At 39.5% G+C, this 16,634-nt stretch overlaps 1 long non-coding RNA gene across 1 annotated transcript; it reads right to left on the bottom strand.

Moving 5' to 3' along the window:
- Positions 1–5,773: 5,773 nt before the first annotated feature.
- Positions 5,774–6,739, bottom strand: LOC139192066 (uncharacterized). The gene is made up of 2 exons (XR_011575861.1): positions 6,673–6,739; positions 5,774–6,000 (listed from the first exon to the last, which is right to left on the bottom strand). It is a non-coding gene; the product is annotated as an uncharacterized lncRNA (long non-coding RNA).
- Positions 6,740–16,634: the final 9,895 nt, after the last annotated feature.

Here is a 16,634-nt window from a genome sequence, read left to right as displayed (position 1 = left end):
TCATTTAGGCTTGTCTCTTCCCAAACACAAACCCTAGCTGAAACACAAACCATAGTTGGTCATGTTTTCTGGTCTGCGTACTGATCCTCAAACCCAAACTAATCTACCGAAATCCTAATATATCGATGACCAAAGAGATGAACGCTAGAACCCTAGTGGATCCACCAACATCAATGCCTACCATTTGGTTCAAGTTAAGTAACTCAAACTTCAAAGACTCATTGAACATGATCAAAGTACGCACTGCGAGGCTAGAAAAGATTGCTTATTTCACTGAAAAAAAACCCCGAAGTTGATAAAATTGATCCTGACTATACTAAGTGAATCACCGAAGATGCAATTGTTAAGGGGATGGTTGTTGAAAACCATGGAACCCCATCTACTTGGTTTGTTTATTGATTTTCCAACGACCAAAGACCTTTTGGAAAGTGCAACCTGATAGGATTTTTACTACCTGCAAATGTAAGGATAAAAATACTTAAAAATACTTGCAAGAGTACAACGTAGTTGTAGTATGAATGGCTCAAGTAAGGTTGTTTCCACAAGGATTAAATGAATAATTTGTGTTTAAACTAATTCTTAATTAATTAGTTGAAACAAAGTTTTGGAAAATGTTGATTTTGTGACAAAAAATAATAAAAACGAATTTAACAAAAAAACAACAAAAAACAAATTAAGAAATCAACTAGAAAATCAATTTAAAGAGACACTAGGGTTCCACAGTCACCTTAACAATCCTACGTAGTTCTCCCAATCATTTATGAATTGCCCATGCATATTTTGAAGGTTAAGTTTTCCTAATATATGTCTTACTTGGAACCTCCAACATAGAACGTATATCTAACATGCAACCTGTCCGGACATTCGGTCATATATGAACATGAAAAACTCATTAAGTTTTACGAAAACTCTTTGAAAAATCATGCAACCCTTAAGACGTGGTGTTCATCCTAAGCCCATGCCAATTTTAGGGAACCTTCCGCCCAAAATTGCATCAAATTACTTTTCTAAATATCCTAATGGTTGTGAATCACTAAGACACCTTGATAGTTTAAAACACAGTGATTAATAATTCAAAACATGCATGCATACTATCATAAGTTAATTGAAAATAAATTACATATTCTTACTAAGCTCGTGGCCTCGCCTTAGCAAAAGAAACTAGTTACGAACAACCATAAAACAAAATATTATTAAGAATATGGAAAGAAAACAACTTGTAAATAAACTTCAATCGTCAAAAGCTTTCTAAATTAGTGTGTCCAAAGTAGTGTGTCTTGTTGATGCACAAAATTGGGTCGATCTTGGACCAATGTAAATTCGACCGTGAATCACACAAACGCATAAGAACACAAAGATATATCGTGGTTCACCCTAAGTTGGGGCTACGTCCACGTTGGTGTCGATTCGGTTTCACTATGTAAATTGAGGGTTACAATGTACATCGAGATTATGGAGGCTAGGGTTTTGTCTCTTTTCTATTCTTTGCCCTCATTTGCGTTGTCTTCAAGTGAGGGTTCACTTCCTACATACATCATGGGCTAGGTCATGAGGCCTAAATACTAAGGCCCAATGTATGGTACAACATGAGCCCCTCAAGTCTTCAGTAAAGAGAGTCTTTTGGCTGTAGACTTCAAATTCAATCCATGTGCGGGCCGAAATGACTAGATGTCGTCCAAAATTGGTACTCGACATGAGGCGGTGCTTAACATGAAGCAATACTCAGCTAGAAGTAGCACACATTGCGAGGTTGCTAGGCTAGATGCGGTGTTCGCGGCAAGGCGGTTGCTCAGCTGGGGGCTATGCTCGTTGCGAAATGGCTCAGCTCGTGGCGTTCCTTGTTGCGAGTATGCGTCTATGTGAGTGTGCACTCAATATGAGTGAACTCTCGACATAAGTCAGATCCGCTTGTCGAGTTCACATATTAGGTCTATGTGTCACGTTCACGAATCAGGTCCACATGCAGGGTCTTTGAGTAGGGACCATACGCAGGGTCTTTGAGTTGGGTCCACAAGCTAGGTCCGTGAGTTGAGGTTCGAGCTCAAGGGTGTCCAATCTCGTAAGTACCCGAACGAATGGGTATCTGAGCTCGCGGGTGTCTGATCACATAAGTATCTAAATGAACGAGTGTCTGAGCAAATGGATGTCCAGTCAAACAAAAGATGACCTTTCAAACTCAATCTTTATCACCAAAAGCATGTGCCGAGTAGTGTGCACTACCATTACTTTATAATAAGAGTCCCTAATAATCACCAATTAATACTATTAGCTACAAATATATAAACAAAGCATGTTTTTCTCTACTAGGATTGCGAACAAGTGCCAAAGGGTAACAAGTTCTAATATGGTACCCCATTTGCATGTTGTATGTTTAACAGTGGTATGTGTCATACTAAATATATAAAATATGACTATAAAATAATATGTGCTATTACAAGTGCGGCATGCCTAAATAAAAGTCATGTGATAGATAAATATGAAGACAATAGGTGACACATATAAGTATGTTGTGACACGAATCAGTTGTATTTCACCACAAACATTCAAATAATGTAAGTATGTGTGATGTGTTCAGACTGTGCCACGTTTTATGGTAGTGGTCATTTGTTATGAATACATATATAGCAATAATAATATTATTCATGTTGATAGGACATAAATGATAGAGTAAATCTCTGTTTACTACCCTTAAGTTTTGTAGTTTTCAACATTTGGTACATGAAGTTTTTTTCATCATACCTAAAGTGTTAATTTTGAGACAATCACATACATCTGTTAGTCCGGCTGTTAAGTCTTCCGTTAACTGATGACATGGCACTTATGTCGACAATGACTGGGCATCACATGTCATTAAAGGATTCACGTGGAAATAAAAAATTCAAAAAAATAATTATTTAAAGAAAAGTGTAAAAAATAAAAAAATAAAAACCCTAAATCCTTCGTCTTCCCCAGAATCCCCACCCTCCCACCCCCATCACCCACCCAGATCCCCAACTACCAATGAAAGAACAAACATGTGGTAATCAAAGTCATGGAGGGAACCAATAGACTTCATAACCAATTAACCGAACTTCAAGCCTCTTTATCTTTCCACTTCAAGAACAGTCTACCCTAAATCCTTCGTCTTCCCCAGAATCCCCACCCTCCCACCCCCATCACCCACCCAGATCCCCAACTACCAATGAAAGAACAAACATGTGGTAATTAAAGTCATGGAGGGAACCAACGGACTTCATAACCAATTAACCGAACTTCAAGCCTCTTTATCTTTCCACTTTAGGAACAGTCTTTCTCTTTCTCTTTCTCTCTTTCTCTCTCTCTCTCTTTCTTTCTTGATTCAGTGCAGATAAAAAATGGAGAAGCGAAAACGGTTTGAGACCGCCAAGATTTATGTGGCATACAATTTTCTTATGAGCTTCATCGGCAATGATAATGTTGCTACTGCTCTTTCAATCACCGTGATGGAGTTGGAATGCATCTCGGAGCAAGTTCTGTATGAGGGAGACACCGTCTCTGGAAACTTTGTTGCAATCGACCTACGCCACCCCCAGAGCCATCTCCATCGGTGCAATTCCTCCGGTCCTCTCTCTCTCTGATTTTCGCACCGGAGCTCCGCCCTCCCTACGCCACCCCCAGAGCCATCTCCATATGCCCCTTCTTTTTTTCTCTCTCTACAATTTGAATTTTTGGATTCGGATTGATTGATTGGTTGTTTGATTGATATTTGGTTGGTCGACTTGCAGGATTTGAAGGAGGCGATTGTGAAGGGATTAGGGTTTCAAGTGGAGGATTTGAAGGTGTCGGGGTTCGATTTAAGGGACACGCAGATGGGGCATTCGGTGGCGTATGAGTTCGACGTGGAGGTGGATAACAAGGTCCTGCCTTTCAAGCTTCTGGAAGACGTCGACCGCTGGGACTACATCGACTTGCCCAGTTTTAGGGTCGAGGATGAAAATGGGTTGGTCCAGAAAGGCAAATCGAGTGGTGGGAGGGTGGGTACGGGTGAGGATTTGGGGAAGACGAAGGGGATTTGGTTTTTCTTTTTTTTATTTTTATTTTTTATTAACACTTTTCTTTAAATAATTTTTTTTTTACTTTTAATTTCCATATGGACCCCTTAATGACACATGGCACCCAGTCATTGTCCACATGGGCATCACGTCATCAGTTAACGGAAGACTTAACAGCTATACTAACGGATGTATGAAATTATTCCAAAATTAACATTTTAGGTATAACTCTGGGATGAAAAAAACTTCATGTACCAAATGTTGAAAACCACGAAACTTGAGGGTAGTAAAATGAGATTTACCCTAAATGATAATAATAAAGTAATAAAATAACAAAAGAAAAATATCTTAGAGCAGTTCCACTGTAGGAAATGGCCTCCCCAGGCTATCCACTATGCTATCCACCCAGTGAACAGTAACTGCCCTTAATGAACAATAACCGCCTTTTGCATCTCCACCCCTACATTGAATAGCCCTGGCAATTAGTAATAAAATATTACTATTTTTTTTATTTATAAAATAATACAAAATAATTTTATTTGTAATTTCGGATAAGATTTTTAATCGTTCTCGTTGCGACACGTGTCATTATCCGAAAAGACAATTATTGGTGATGGATTTTCGATAAGATTTTTAATCGTTCTCGTTGTCCCACATGTCATTATCTGAAAATACAATAATTGGTGATGGATTTCCGATAAGATTTTTAACCAATCATGTCGCACCACGTGTCACAATCTGTTTACAATCTTTGAGGATAGATTTCGGTCAGATTTTTAACGAATGACGACATGCCACATGGCATTATCTACAACCTAATCCTTTCTGAATCCTCCATATAAGCCACCATCCATCCTCACAAATCTTACACCAATTTTCTTAAGATCTCTATCATTATTCATGGTTTCTGCTTCCTTCTTACAATGTTTTCTTCTTCCTCAAGGATGATGTGGGAAATCAATCAGCAAGAGGAAGAATTGTTTAACCAATGAGAATGAATGTTCAATCTCCCGTCGGGTTATCCAAGCTGTGGCTTAGATCTGCAGGCCCAGATGTTCCGCAAACCTTGATAGAAGCAGGCAACGACAAGGTACGGAACTCTTGGACGATTATTTTGTCCGTAATAGTGCATTTCCTGATACGTACTTTAGACGTTGTTATAGAATGGAACGACATTTGTTCAACAAAATCATGATTGCTGTTTGCAATCATGATTCTTACTTTGTGCAAAATAATGATGCTTTTGGTGCTATGAGTCTCCTTCTTGAGCAAAAACTTATTGCTACCTTGCAGATGCTTGCATATGCAGCATTTGTAGACCAAGTGGACGAGATAGCGAGGATGGGGAAATCAACCATTCTTGAATCCCTGATGAGGTTTTGCGAAGCAATCGAATCTATCTACACCACAGAGTTCCTCCGAAAACCTACTAAGATAGACTTGCAAATGCTTCTGAAGAAGGGCGAGATGCGAGGTTTTCCTGGGATGATTAGAAGCATCGACTGTATACACTGGACCTAGAAAAACTATCTAAGTGCATGGCAAGGCGGTTATGGGGATATAAAAGGATAAAAAAGTATCATTTTGGAGGCGGTGACATCTTTTGATACATGGATTTGGCACCCCGTTTTCGGGGTTCTGGGAGTTCAAAATGACCTCAATGTCTTTGCCCAAGTGACACATCCCGACCTGGAAAGGTCGAAGCATGCTGGCCGTCACCGTGAGGTGAGGTAACCATAAGGGTAAGAGATGCAAAATGTGAATAAAATTAAAACTAATTAGAACTAAACAGTGAAAGAGTGCGCAATTCGTGGGTTGAACCCACTACAATTATTCAGAGCGTAATAGACAGTGAGACTACGAAAGAGTAGTCAAAGCAACCAAAGTACGCTTATTACATAATAGTGATAAGTTCGTACGTCCAAACAGAAGGAAATGTCAGAACTGCCGTGATTCCTCGAGTGCCACAGAGAGTACAGCTATCTAGGTCCTGGAGGGGCGAAAAACAAAGTTGAGTGGGTCAGCAAAACAATGCTTACAAGAAAACCTTTATCTTTGAATATACTAACCCCTCGCCGTAAAACAAGTATAGTTTCCTCAAAACATACTACGTAAGTATGAAAATCCAATATATCAGCCATATAACCAGAAATATGCCAAGTAAATGATGTATCATATGCCACCATAATAATCATGTGATAATCAATATAACTAAGTGATCATCCATCCAAGCTGATGCACAAGTTCGAACAGATGGTTTCTGACATGAACAAGACTAGGTGTAATCAATATGCTGTAGTACTACAATCACATGAAGACCGGTGCAAAAGCACATCACATACAAGTCGGATCGCCTAATGCAATCTACCCGACAAGACTGGCACCTAAACTTGGATCCAAGGTGAGCGAACAGTGCGGATGTGAACATACACATGAAAGACTGGCTCTGGCCCTGGGGCGAGTACTAACAGCGGGTGGAGCAAGATGAGCATGTACACAAGTACGTATGAATGCCATGACAGTAATATCACAACCATATAGCAGCATTTATCACAATTTATATCACAATAATGATACTAGGCAAGATAGGCGTAAAAGTGAAGTAAATACGCATTTATGGAAACTATAAATATATATAGGTATAAAACAACTACCCACTCACAAGTACGTCGCTGGGTCGTAGCCCCCGAGCCTAACTTGGCCTCGAAAATCCTCGGAATAAGTTTCCCTATATGTGAAATAACTAAATAACATTAATTAAAGCACATAACGCAAACCTAAATAAAACCCCCATAGTTTGCTCAAACCTAGGGTATAAAATATATGAAATCGATCTACTCGACGACACGAATGCACACGCCCCGGCTGGAGGTCGGACGCGCCCCCACACGCCGCCCAAAGTGGCGGTCCACGGGCACCCACACGCCCCCGCGAGTACACTGTACTTGCCTTCTTCGTGAAAATCTGCAGTTTTGCAGATTTTTTGCCCAACTTCCAAAGCCCATAACGAGCTCGATTCTTAACCAAATTCACTTCTACAAAAGCCAGATTGAAGCTAGGAATGTGATCTACCGATCCCAATTTACAGAAAGTTTGAATATGGTCTGAGTTAATCGGAAATTTGGCCTGAAAGTGGCCAAACGACCACAGTTACAAATTTTCCAGAAACTGAAATTTTCTTCCTAACTTCCAGAGTTGATTTCTAACTCATTACTTAACCAAACTCAGTGATTCAAAAGCCATTTTGAAGTTAGGAATGTAGAACAAGTTTGTACCTAGAAGAAGTCCAGTTGTGGTCGAGGATGACCAGAAAAATGGTTTGAAAGTGACCAAATGGCCATGGTTCTTAAGTGAAAAATGGCAAGTTCTCCTTCTTCTCGAGTTTCTGGGTAAAACCACACATTCAAAACACAAACAAATGATCAATAACAGCCCATAAAAGTGAAATGAAGGTTCTAAGGGTTTATCAAGGCTTACCTAAGACATGCATGGCTTGAAAATCGATATGTCGAACTCGCCGAGTCAACCTTCCGAGTTGGTGAGTCAAAACTCATCCACACCAGATTTTAAGGTCATGGTTGTGCTCGTGGGACTGAGATGAGCATGATGATGTAATTTGTTTTTCACGTTTGTGAGTTTTGGTGTGTTTTGTGGTTGTTGCAGAGAGGAAGAAGAAAAAGGAATGTGGTGTGGGAGAGGGAGAAGAGAGAGAGATGCTTTTCTGACTGAGGGAACAGAAAATAAAGAAGAGATGGGATGGTGACAGTGAATAATGAAAGGGGAAGTGCACGGGATGGGTTTAAAAGGAATCCAAGGATAGTTTTTTTTTATTTTATTTTTTTATTTTTTAGATTTCCTACAGTAAAAGGAAATCGAAATCTATCCGAAGTAGATATTTTTACACTTTAAAATTTACGCCTACTCGTACTAGCATGTACAAGTTAAATGCCATAGCGAGAAATAAAAAGGAATGCAATAAGAATAAGTCCACGTCACTTGCCAATAAGGGCATAATCGTCAATACACAAACTCGGGAGAAATTACATAGGAAAATTAGGGACGGGTCGTCACAATCTACCCCCCTTATAAAAATTTCGTCCCCGAAATTTCAATACTAACTACTATGAAAGCCATAAAATACACGTGGATACATATCTCACATACGCTCTTTTGTCTCCCAAGTGGCTTTCAACCCCGGCGCTTGTTCAGGGGGGCGTTTCGGGCACTTCTTCTGCCTCATCTTCATGAACATGCCTACCGGTTAAATATCGGGTGTACAATGTAAATGGGTGCTATTCATGAAAACTTCTGGACCGACAGGCACAACTCTGAATTTAGGACAATCTTTGACAATATTCCAACATTTCCACCGGGTGAATGATTTGTTTTTGCTTTTGGTTTTGGCATTATACCAAGCGTGTGCTTAAAGTTCCTACACAATGCGGGAGAAGAAATAATTATAATGAAAGTAGGTAACAAGTAAATAAGACAAACAAATAATTATAATAAAAGTAGGTAACAAATACATAATACAAACAAATAATTATAATGAAAGTAGGTAACAAATAAATAAGACAAACAAATAATTATAATGAAAGTATGTAACAAATAAATAATACAAACAAATAATTATAATGAAAGTAGCTAACAAATAAATAATACAAACAAATAATTATAATGAAAGTATGTAACAAATAAATAATAAAAACAAATAATTATAATCAAAGTAGCTAACAAATAAATAAGAGAAACAAATAATTATAATGAAAGTACGTAACAAATAAATAATTATAATGAAAGTAGCTAACAAATAAATAATACAAACAAATAATTATAATGAAAGTATGAAACAAATAAATAATACAAACAAATAATTATAGTGTAAATTTGGGTATAGTACAAACAAATGAATAATATATTGTTACCTGATCCGCTAAATTTTTCCCACTTCAAAGATTACCACTAACTTGTGTCAATGCGTCTCTCCACGTACTAAACCATTGGCTAAGTAATTTCCAACGATTGGATATCGATTCTTTGGTTCTTTTCCCACCAATTTTCTCAAGAAAACTGGTATGAATAAGACTCAACATTTCTCGCAACTGCATCTCATTACCTATAATCGCGTCATGAGTAACTTCAACCCAACTGGTATACAATGCAACATTTTCAAAAAAACGTCCAATTCGTACCTGCAACAGTAGTCATTTTGTTGGAAAAAAATTGGATTGAAACTTTGAGACAAAGATAGGAAAGTGGTTGAAAGTGGTTGAGAAAATATGAAATTGTGGTGTAAGGTAGAAGATAATGAGAAGGTATTTATAGAAAAGTAAAATCAATTTTTTTTTAATTTTTCAAAAATTTTTTTTTGGATTTTTAATAATTTTTTATATTTTTTTAATTTTTTATTCACCTAATTAATCTATATCGTTGGATTCAAACAAATTTGAATTCCAACACTCCAGATTGTGCCATGTGGCACAACGGTAACATTTCTCATTTTTTAACTGTTTTTTTAAGTCGAATAATGTGAACCGTTGATCTCAGATCCAACAGATGATATTAAATAAGGTTTTTTCATTTTTATTACCATTGGAAATCCAACGATCCACAATTTGTAGCCGTTGAAATCCAACGGGCGTGGGGAAGCTACGTGGCTCCCCAACCGTAACAAAAAATTAGTGAGTCGTAGGCCCATTTTCTGACTTTCTGTCCCTTGACGCGCGCCCACGCGCGCTTGAGCGCCACGCGCTTGACAGAAAAAAATTAAAACAGGCGTTTAAAATCAACTGGCGTCAGACTCACCTCAGGCGCTCGGGCCTGCTTGGGCTCCCTCGCCACCCAATGCTGGACTTCCTCCCTAGGGCAATCAAGCCCTATGCTGAAGTCGGTCCATCGAGCAATTGCTCTTGCTAAAGCTACTCTTATCTCCTTCTTCGTGGGGTTTTTCCGTACAGTGCGCATGGCCGAAAATTTCAGAGGGATGCCTCCGGCGAGTTTGCAGCGGCGGCGTCTCTCGGGTTGAGTAGGGATGACAATCTGAGTCCCCCGATTCAACTGGTTGTGGTGGATTTTTGAGTAAACGAAGGGGACTCCGTTAATTGCGTATGGCAGCAACCTCGACCTGGGTTAAATGATGGCAGTTTCGTTTGGGTTTCGTAGACCGACCCAAGACGGTGCAGCTAGAGGGAAGCCAATATTCATGAGTTGCGTGATTTGAATGTCGCGGCTGCAAGTTGTAGCCTGGGTGGGCAGCGGCTGCGATTTGATTCTTCTGAGGAATCCACCATTATTCATGTAATTTTCAAATGCCATTAAGAATAACCGAAAAAGCTCTTAGATTTCCTTGTGATTCGAGGAGAAAGGTCGACTCCGGAGTTCTGCTGTAACTCTAATCCGACAATCGAAGAGAGAACCAAATAACCGAGATAGGAAATGGAAGTTGGAATTTTCTTTCTCACTCCAAAGGCATCACATTCTCTCTAAAGTTCTTGATTGATGGAAGAGGAGATTGGGGATTTGGGGTTTTCTGGAAAAGTCAAAGAGGAAGGTTTTGGGTTCTCGGGTTTGTAGCTTCACGGTGGAGTGTGGTGAGGTTGTGACGGTTTCACAGTGGTGGGATGAAAAATTGAGAGATAACCGACATAGCTTTTCGTGTCGATTCTCACCGACGACGCCAAATGTTGATGGACAAAATCAGGTCAATCTTGGACCAACGTAAATTTGACTGTAAATCACACAAACGCACAAGAACACAAAGATATATTGTTGTTCACCCAAGTTGGGACTACGTCCACACTAGTGCCAATTCGATTTCACTATGTAAATTGAGGGTTACAATGTACATAGAGATTATGGAGGCTAGGGTTTTCTCTCTATTTCTATTATTTGCCCTCATTTGCTCTCTCTTCAAGTGAGGGTGAAGAATCCCTTTTATATAAATAAGGGTTTCCTTCACCTCCTACATACATCATGGGCTAGGTCATGAAGCCCAAATACTAAGGCCCAATGTATGGTACAACACATCTTCCCCCCTCATACCCTAATGCCTAAGTAGCCTTATTTATAATAATACAAAATAAAACCTTACCTAGAACATGTCTTATAAAAACTAGGAAACATAATAAAATAAAATAACTAGAAAATATATTCTTATTCAAACTTTGGGAAATCATAGTAGACACAAAGAATCCCACATTTTTGGACCTTCAAGGCTCCAAATCAAGCCCAAAACTGCTTGAATTAAAGTTTAGGACGTCCTAAACAACTTTGCAAAAGGGTCCATTATCAAAAGAACCATCTTGAATGCCAAAACGCTCAATTAAGCCCAAAATGTCACTTTGACAACATTGCATGCTACTCCTTTATTCTATCGCTAGAAAATAACCGCTTGGTGGAAAAATATTATATTTTGACACAATCAAGCTAAGCAACTCACGAACGTCCTCCAATTAGAATCACTCTAAAATTGGTCCATTTGGTCATGTTTTTCGTGGAGGAAGTTGAAAGTCCTATATTGACAATACAATTCAAAGTATCAAAATTCTTCCAAAATAATAACCAAAATAAACTAAGATTAGGGTAAAATATATAGTAAAATATAGACTCATCACAACCCAAATGTTTTATATTGGGTTTAACAAATCTCAAATCTATGAACTCCACTGTAGGGCTACCCAAACAAAGCAAGATCACAAACTGAAAAGTATCTGGCAAGAACTCGATAAGTGTCGCCCTAGCAAAAAAGTCAGTACTGCTGATCTGAGGAACCGCAAGGTAGAGCTGATGAATGGGCGAGGTTATAACTTTCTTGCTAGACTCGATGATGTATTTGATAGCGTCCAGAGTGATTACCTTTGGTCAAAGCCACTTCCCAGTGAGGAAGAATGCTTTAATAATGGTTCATCAGGAGGCTCAATGGTAATTAACTATGCTTGAAACTGTTGACCCTAAAAACTACTTAGCCTACTTGGCGCGTAGGTCGAATAGTTAGTAAGCTAACTACGTCATTCAGTTGAATGCAGGGCGTGCCAACTTGTCGGCCAAGCTCGACCAGGGAGTAAAATGTATGTTGATGTGGTGTTGGGCGCACTGCTGACTTTTGAATCTTGCGACTGCGGCTGAGGAAGGAACACATCTCGACCTTTGTGTTATAGAGCCTGAAGACAAGGTTGCTAGTTCTGTGAAGTTCAATATCAAATTCGGCTTTCAGTATGCCGAATGTTAGTAACCTGGTAACATCTCACTTCGCCAAGAAGGATGATGAGATGACCTCTTCCAACAAGGACTCGAAAATCCTTACTGACCGAGACTTGGATAGGTAACCAGTTGGTCTCAAAGCAGTGTTGTTTATCCAAACTGAAGATGTTGTCAGTTGTCACCACAATGCTATTTATCCAAATTGAAGGTGTGTTGGCGGGAAAAAGGAAAATAAAAATTTCAAGGTCTTTGAGAGGTTTCGCGTAGAGCGAGAGTTTGCACATGACAGTTTTGTATGTTGATTTGGAGGGGTTTGAATGTCATCTGCTGTTTGGTATTTATAGAGACCTGCATGCACAAGTCGTGAAAAGTAATCCTAGTTGCACTGACTCTGAGTCTTTATGCGTTGCTGCTGACCATGCACTTATCACAATAATAAATGAAGCTCTCAAACTTTATCTCATGTGCACTAAGTCCACGCCTTATCACATCAATCAAAGCTTGATCCCATCTTTTCTATCCTAACCTTTAGGTACAATATTTTTCAAAGATTCAATCCTAATTATGTCATCACCATGGTGGCCAAGAACTCTGCTTCTAGAATTTCCCGCTCTACTTAAGTACCTGATATTGAGAAGGATAATCTTTATTATGTTTTTAGCAATGGTACTCGGAATACAAATGAAACATGTTTAAAAAAACATGGTTAGTTTGATTGGTTTTTGGAGAGTCATAAACAACTGAAGACTGCAGGGAGTTCTCGTCGCACAGGACAAGACAAAGTAGCTGATAGAGGTACAAGAGTTGTAGCAATAGTTGCTGGCCACAATAAGAAGGAACCAACTGGTGGTAGCAACAGTTCTAATATGACTTCGGTCAATACCATTACTGGCTATAAGACCACATAACTTGTCTTGTCATGTATTGACCAGTTATCTTCTTTCTCTAATATTGTGGATGACACATGTAATCTTTGGTAAAGTTTCGATTGCATCTGTTGATAGAGACGTCGATGGGATTATTGCCTTCAGTGCAATTGATCGCATGACATATGACAAAAGCTGTTGAGGAAAAACTTAGAGTACACAACTCTAACACAAGTGTTGGAGAGACAAAACAAGTAAAAAAATTACTTGTATTACACTTACAAAATATTACAACACTCAAAACACTCAAAGACACAACTTTAGAAGCAATGACACTCACTCATTTTCTAGAGACAAACTCTAGATCACTCACACTCCTCACAAGACTACTCTTACTTCTCACTCTCACTTGGTTGATTGGTTGCTTGATTGATACAAATGGTGTGGATGCCTTCTCCTTTTATAGGCATGGATGGAACCTTGGAGAAGCATGTAATCATCATGCTAGAGATATCTAGATAATTGTACTAACTACTAATCTTGCATGTTGGTGGAAACCTCACCATTCTTCTAGACTCTTCCACCAACTTAAACTTTGCTAGAATTCTCTAGCATGTGTATGGATCTTTCTTTGTCCATGGCCTGGATCCATCTTGGGCCAAGGCATGATTACACTTCAACACAAACACCAATTGGGCTGGTGTTGATCTTCAACACTCCCCCTCCACACCAGCTCATTCTTTCCTCTATGCTGAGTTGAAAACGAAATTTTTCAAACTTGCCAGTACTCAAACCTTTAGTGAACAAGTCCGCAACTTGTTCATCTGTATTGATTTGTCTCATCTCAATCTCTTCTTGCAAGACCTTCTCTCTAATGAAATGATAGTGTACCTCCACATGTTTAGTTCTTGCATGAAAGACTGGATTTTCGCCAAGCAAATTGCCAATCGGTTATCATAGTACAATGGTACTGGATAGTCTACTAGTTGATGTAGATCACCCATCAACTGTACCAGCCATGCATTCTCTTGAGCTGCCATTGCTGCTGCTCTATACTCTGCTTCTGTGGTTGACAAAGACATCGTTGGTTGTCTCTTGCTGCACCACGAAACTACTCCAGAACCAATTCTGAAGACATACCCAGTGGTCGATCTTCTGGTGTCATGATCTCCTGCAAAGTCTGCATCACAATAACCAACTAACTTGCAGTTTTCACCTTTCTTATACAAAACACCATAGTCAATTGTACTTTTCACATATCTCGGTATTCGTCGAACTGCTTCCAAGTGAGGCTTCTTTAGATTTTACATGTACCGACACATCACACCAACTGCATAAGAAATGTCAAGTCGAGTCAAGGTTAAGTAGATCAGACTACCTACCAATTGTCGATACATCGTCGCATCTTCCAAATCTTTTCCTTCATGTGCACACATTTGGCATTTAGCTCCATCGGCGTCGAAATCAGCTTGCATTCGAGCATTCCGAACCTCTTCAACAAATCTTTGGCATACTTCTATTGACAAAGAAATATTCCTTCCTATGTTCGATCAACCTCTAGACCAAGGAAGTGCTTGAGTTGACCAAGTTCCTTCATCTGGAAACAGACTGATAAATTCTCCTTTGTCCGAAGAATTTCTGCCTCATCATCACCGGTTATGATTAAGTCATCCACATACACTAGCACGATAGCTAGCTTTCCTTCATTGGCTTTGACAAACAGGCTGGAATCTGCAGGTGTTACTGAATAACCACTTTGTGTGAAAAACTCTGCAATTTTACCGTACCACGCTCTTGGTGCTTGTTTCAAACCATAGAGTGTTTTCCTTAACTTGCACACGTACTCAGGATGAGCTTCGCTTTTAAAGCCCATTGGCTGCATCATGTAGATCTCCCGATCTAACTCTCCATGCAAGAAAACATTTTTCACATCCATCTGGTATAGATTCCAATCTTTGTTAGCTGCAAGTGCAAGTAGGACTCGTACTGTTGTAAGTTTCGCCAGACTAAATGTTTCATCATAGTCTAGTCCGTACTATTGAGAGAAACCACGAGCTACCAATCGTGCCTTGTACCTCTCGATTAACCCATCTGGATGGCGCTTTATCTTGTAAACCCACTTGCAGGATATGGGTTTCACATCTCTTGGCTTTGGCACGAGATCCCAAGTCTGATTTTGCTGAAGTGCATCGATCTTTTCTTTCATAGTTGTCATCCACTTTGAACTCTGCGTTGCTTCTTCGAACGTCTCAGGCTCTGTTGCTTCTTCAATTATGGCTGCATTGGCGTATTTAGGATTTGGCCTTCGTGTTCTTGTTAACCTTCAGAGTTGAGATTGTGGAGTTGATTCTTCCGTTTCACTAGGCCCACCTTCTTCGTTTGGTTGTTGATACACGACAGTTTACCAAGGATTCTGAGCCACTCTTTGTTCAACATCATCGCCATTTGGATCTCCTGATTTATCTAAACTGGGTTGGAGTTGGATAGTATGCTCCCCCATCTTCTGTTGCAGCTTTTCTCCAAATTCTCTGGAGTCTGGTAGCACCTCCTTCTCTGAGGACCACCAAGAAGACGTTTCATCAAACACCACATCTCGTGAAGTGTAACATTTTCCACTTGTTGGATCGCAACATTTCCACCCCTTTCTTTGGCTGTCGTATCCCACAAAGATACATCTAACAGCTTTCTTGTCAAACTTGCTCCGTAAATGATTAGGAACAAATATATAACATACACAGCCAAATACTCGAAAGTAGCTAACTATAGGTTTCATGTTCCACAGTTTCTCAAAGGGTGAAACAAATCCTAACCTAGGTTGAGGAAGTCTGTTGATCACAAAGGCTGCAGTCCTCATTGCTTCAGCCTAAAACCTTCCCGGTACGTTCTTTGCATGTAGCATACTTCGACAAACTTCTGCAAGATGCCAGTTCTTTCTCTCAGTTACACCATTTTGTTACGGTGTGTTGGCACAAGTGTATTGATGACGTATTTGGCATTCCCTTAGGTATTGAGAGAACTCACTTAAGCTATATTCTCCTCCGTTATCTGTGTGCTGGCAACGGATCTTCTTTCCCACTTCTCCTTCGGCTAACTCTCTGAACTCTTTAAACTTTGAGAATGTGTCAGATTTATCTTTCATAAAGAAGACCCACACATACTTTGAGAAGTCATCAATGAATGTCACCATGTACCGCATACCACCAATTGACGGTTGCTTAACTGGTCTGAACACATCAGAGTGAACTAACTCTAATGGTTCTTTTGCTTTAAACTTCGATTCCTCATATGAAAATTGGTGTGCTTTACCATACTGGCATCTTGCACATACTGTGTCTATTCGTACGTCAAGTTGAGGAAGCCCCTTAAGCATCGACTTTTTCACCATCACACTTAGCTTGGAATAGCTAACGTGACCTAACCACATGTGCCATAAATCTGATGTCTCATTTTTCCTTGTCCTATCTACATATGCAGATTCTGCTGACATTACGTAAACTGACTCCAATCGTCGCCCCTCCATTGTTGGTATTTCTGAGATTTTGAGGTCACGATACACCTT

The sequence above is a fragment of the Malus domestica genome, chromosome 15 (genome assembly GCF_042453785.1).
Source record: "Malus domestica chromosome 15, GDT2T_hap1".
Lineage (NCBI taxonomy): Eukaryota > Viridiplantae > Streptophyta > Magnoliopsida > Rosales > Rosaceae > Malus > Malus domestica.
The sequence above is the reverse complement of the archived record's forward strand: the minus strand, read 5'-3'. Positions and strand labels throughout refer to the sequence as shown.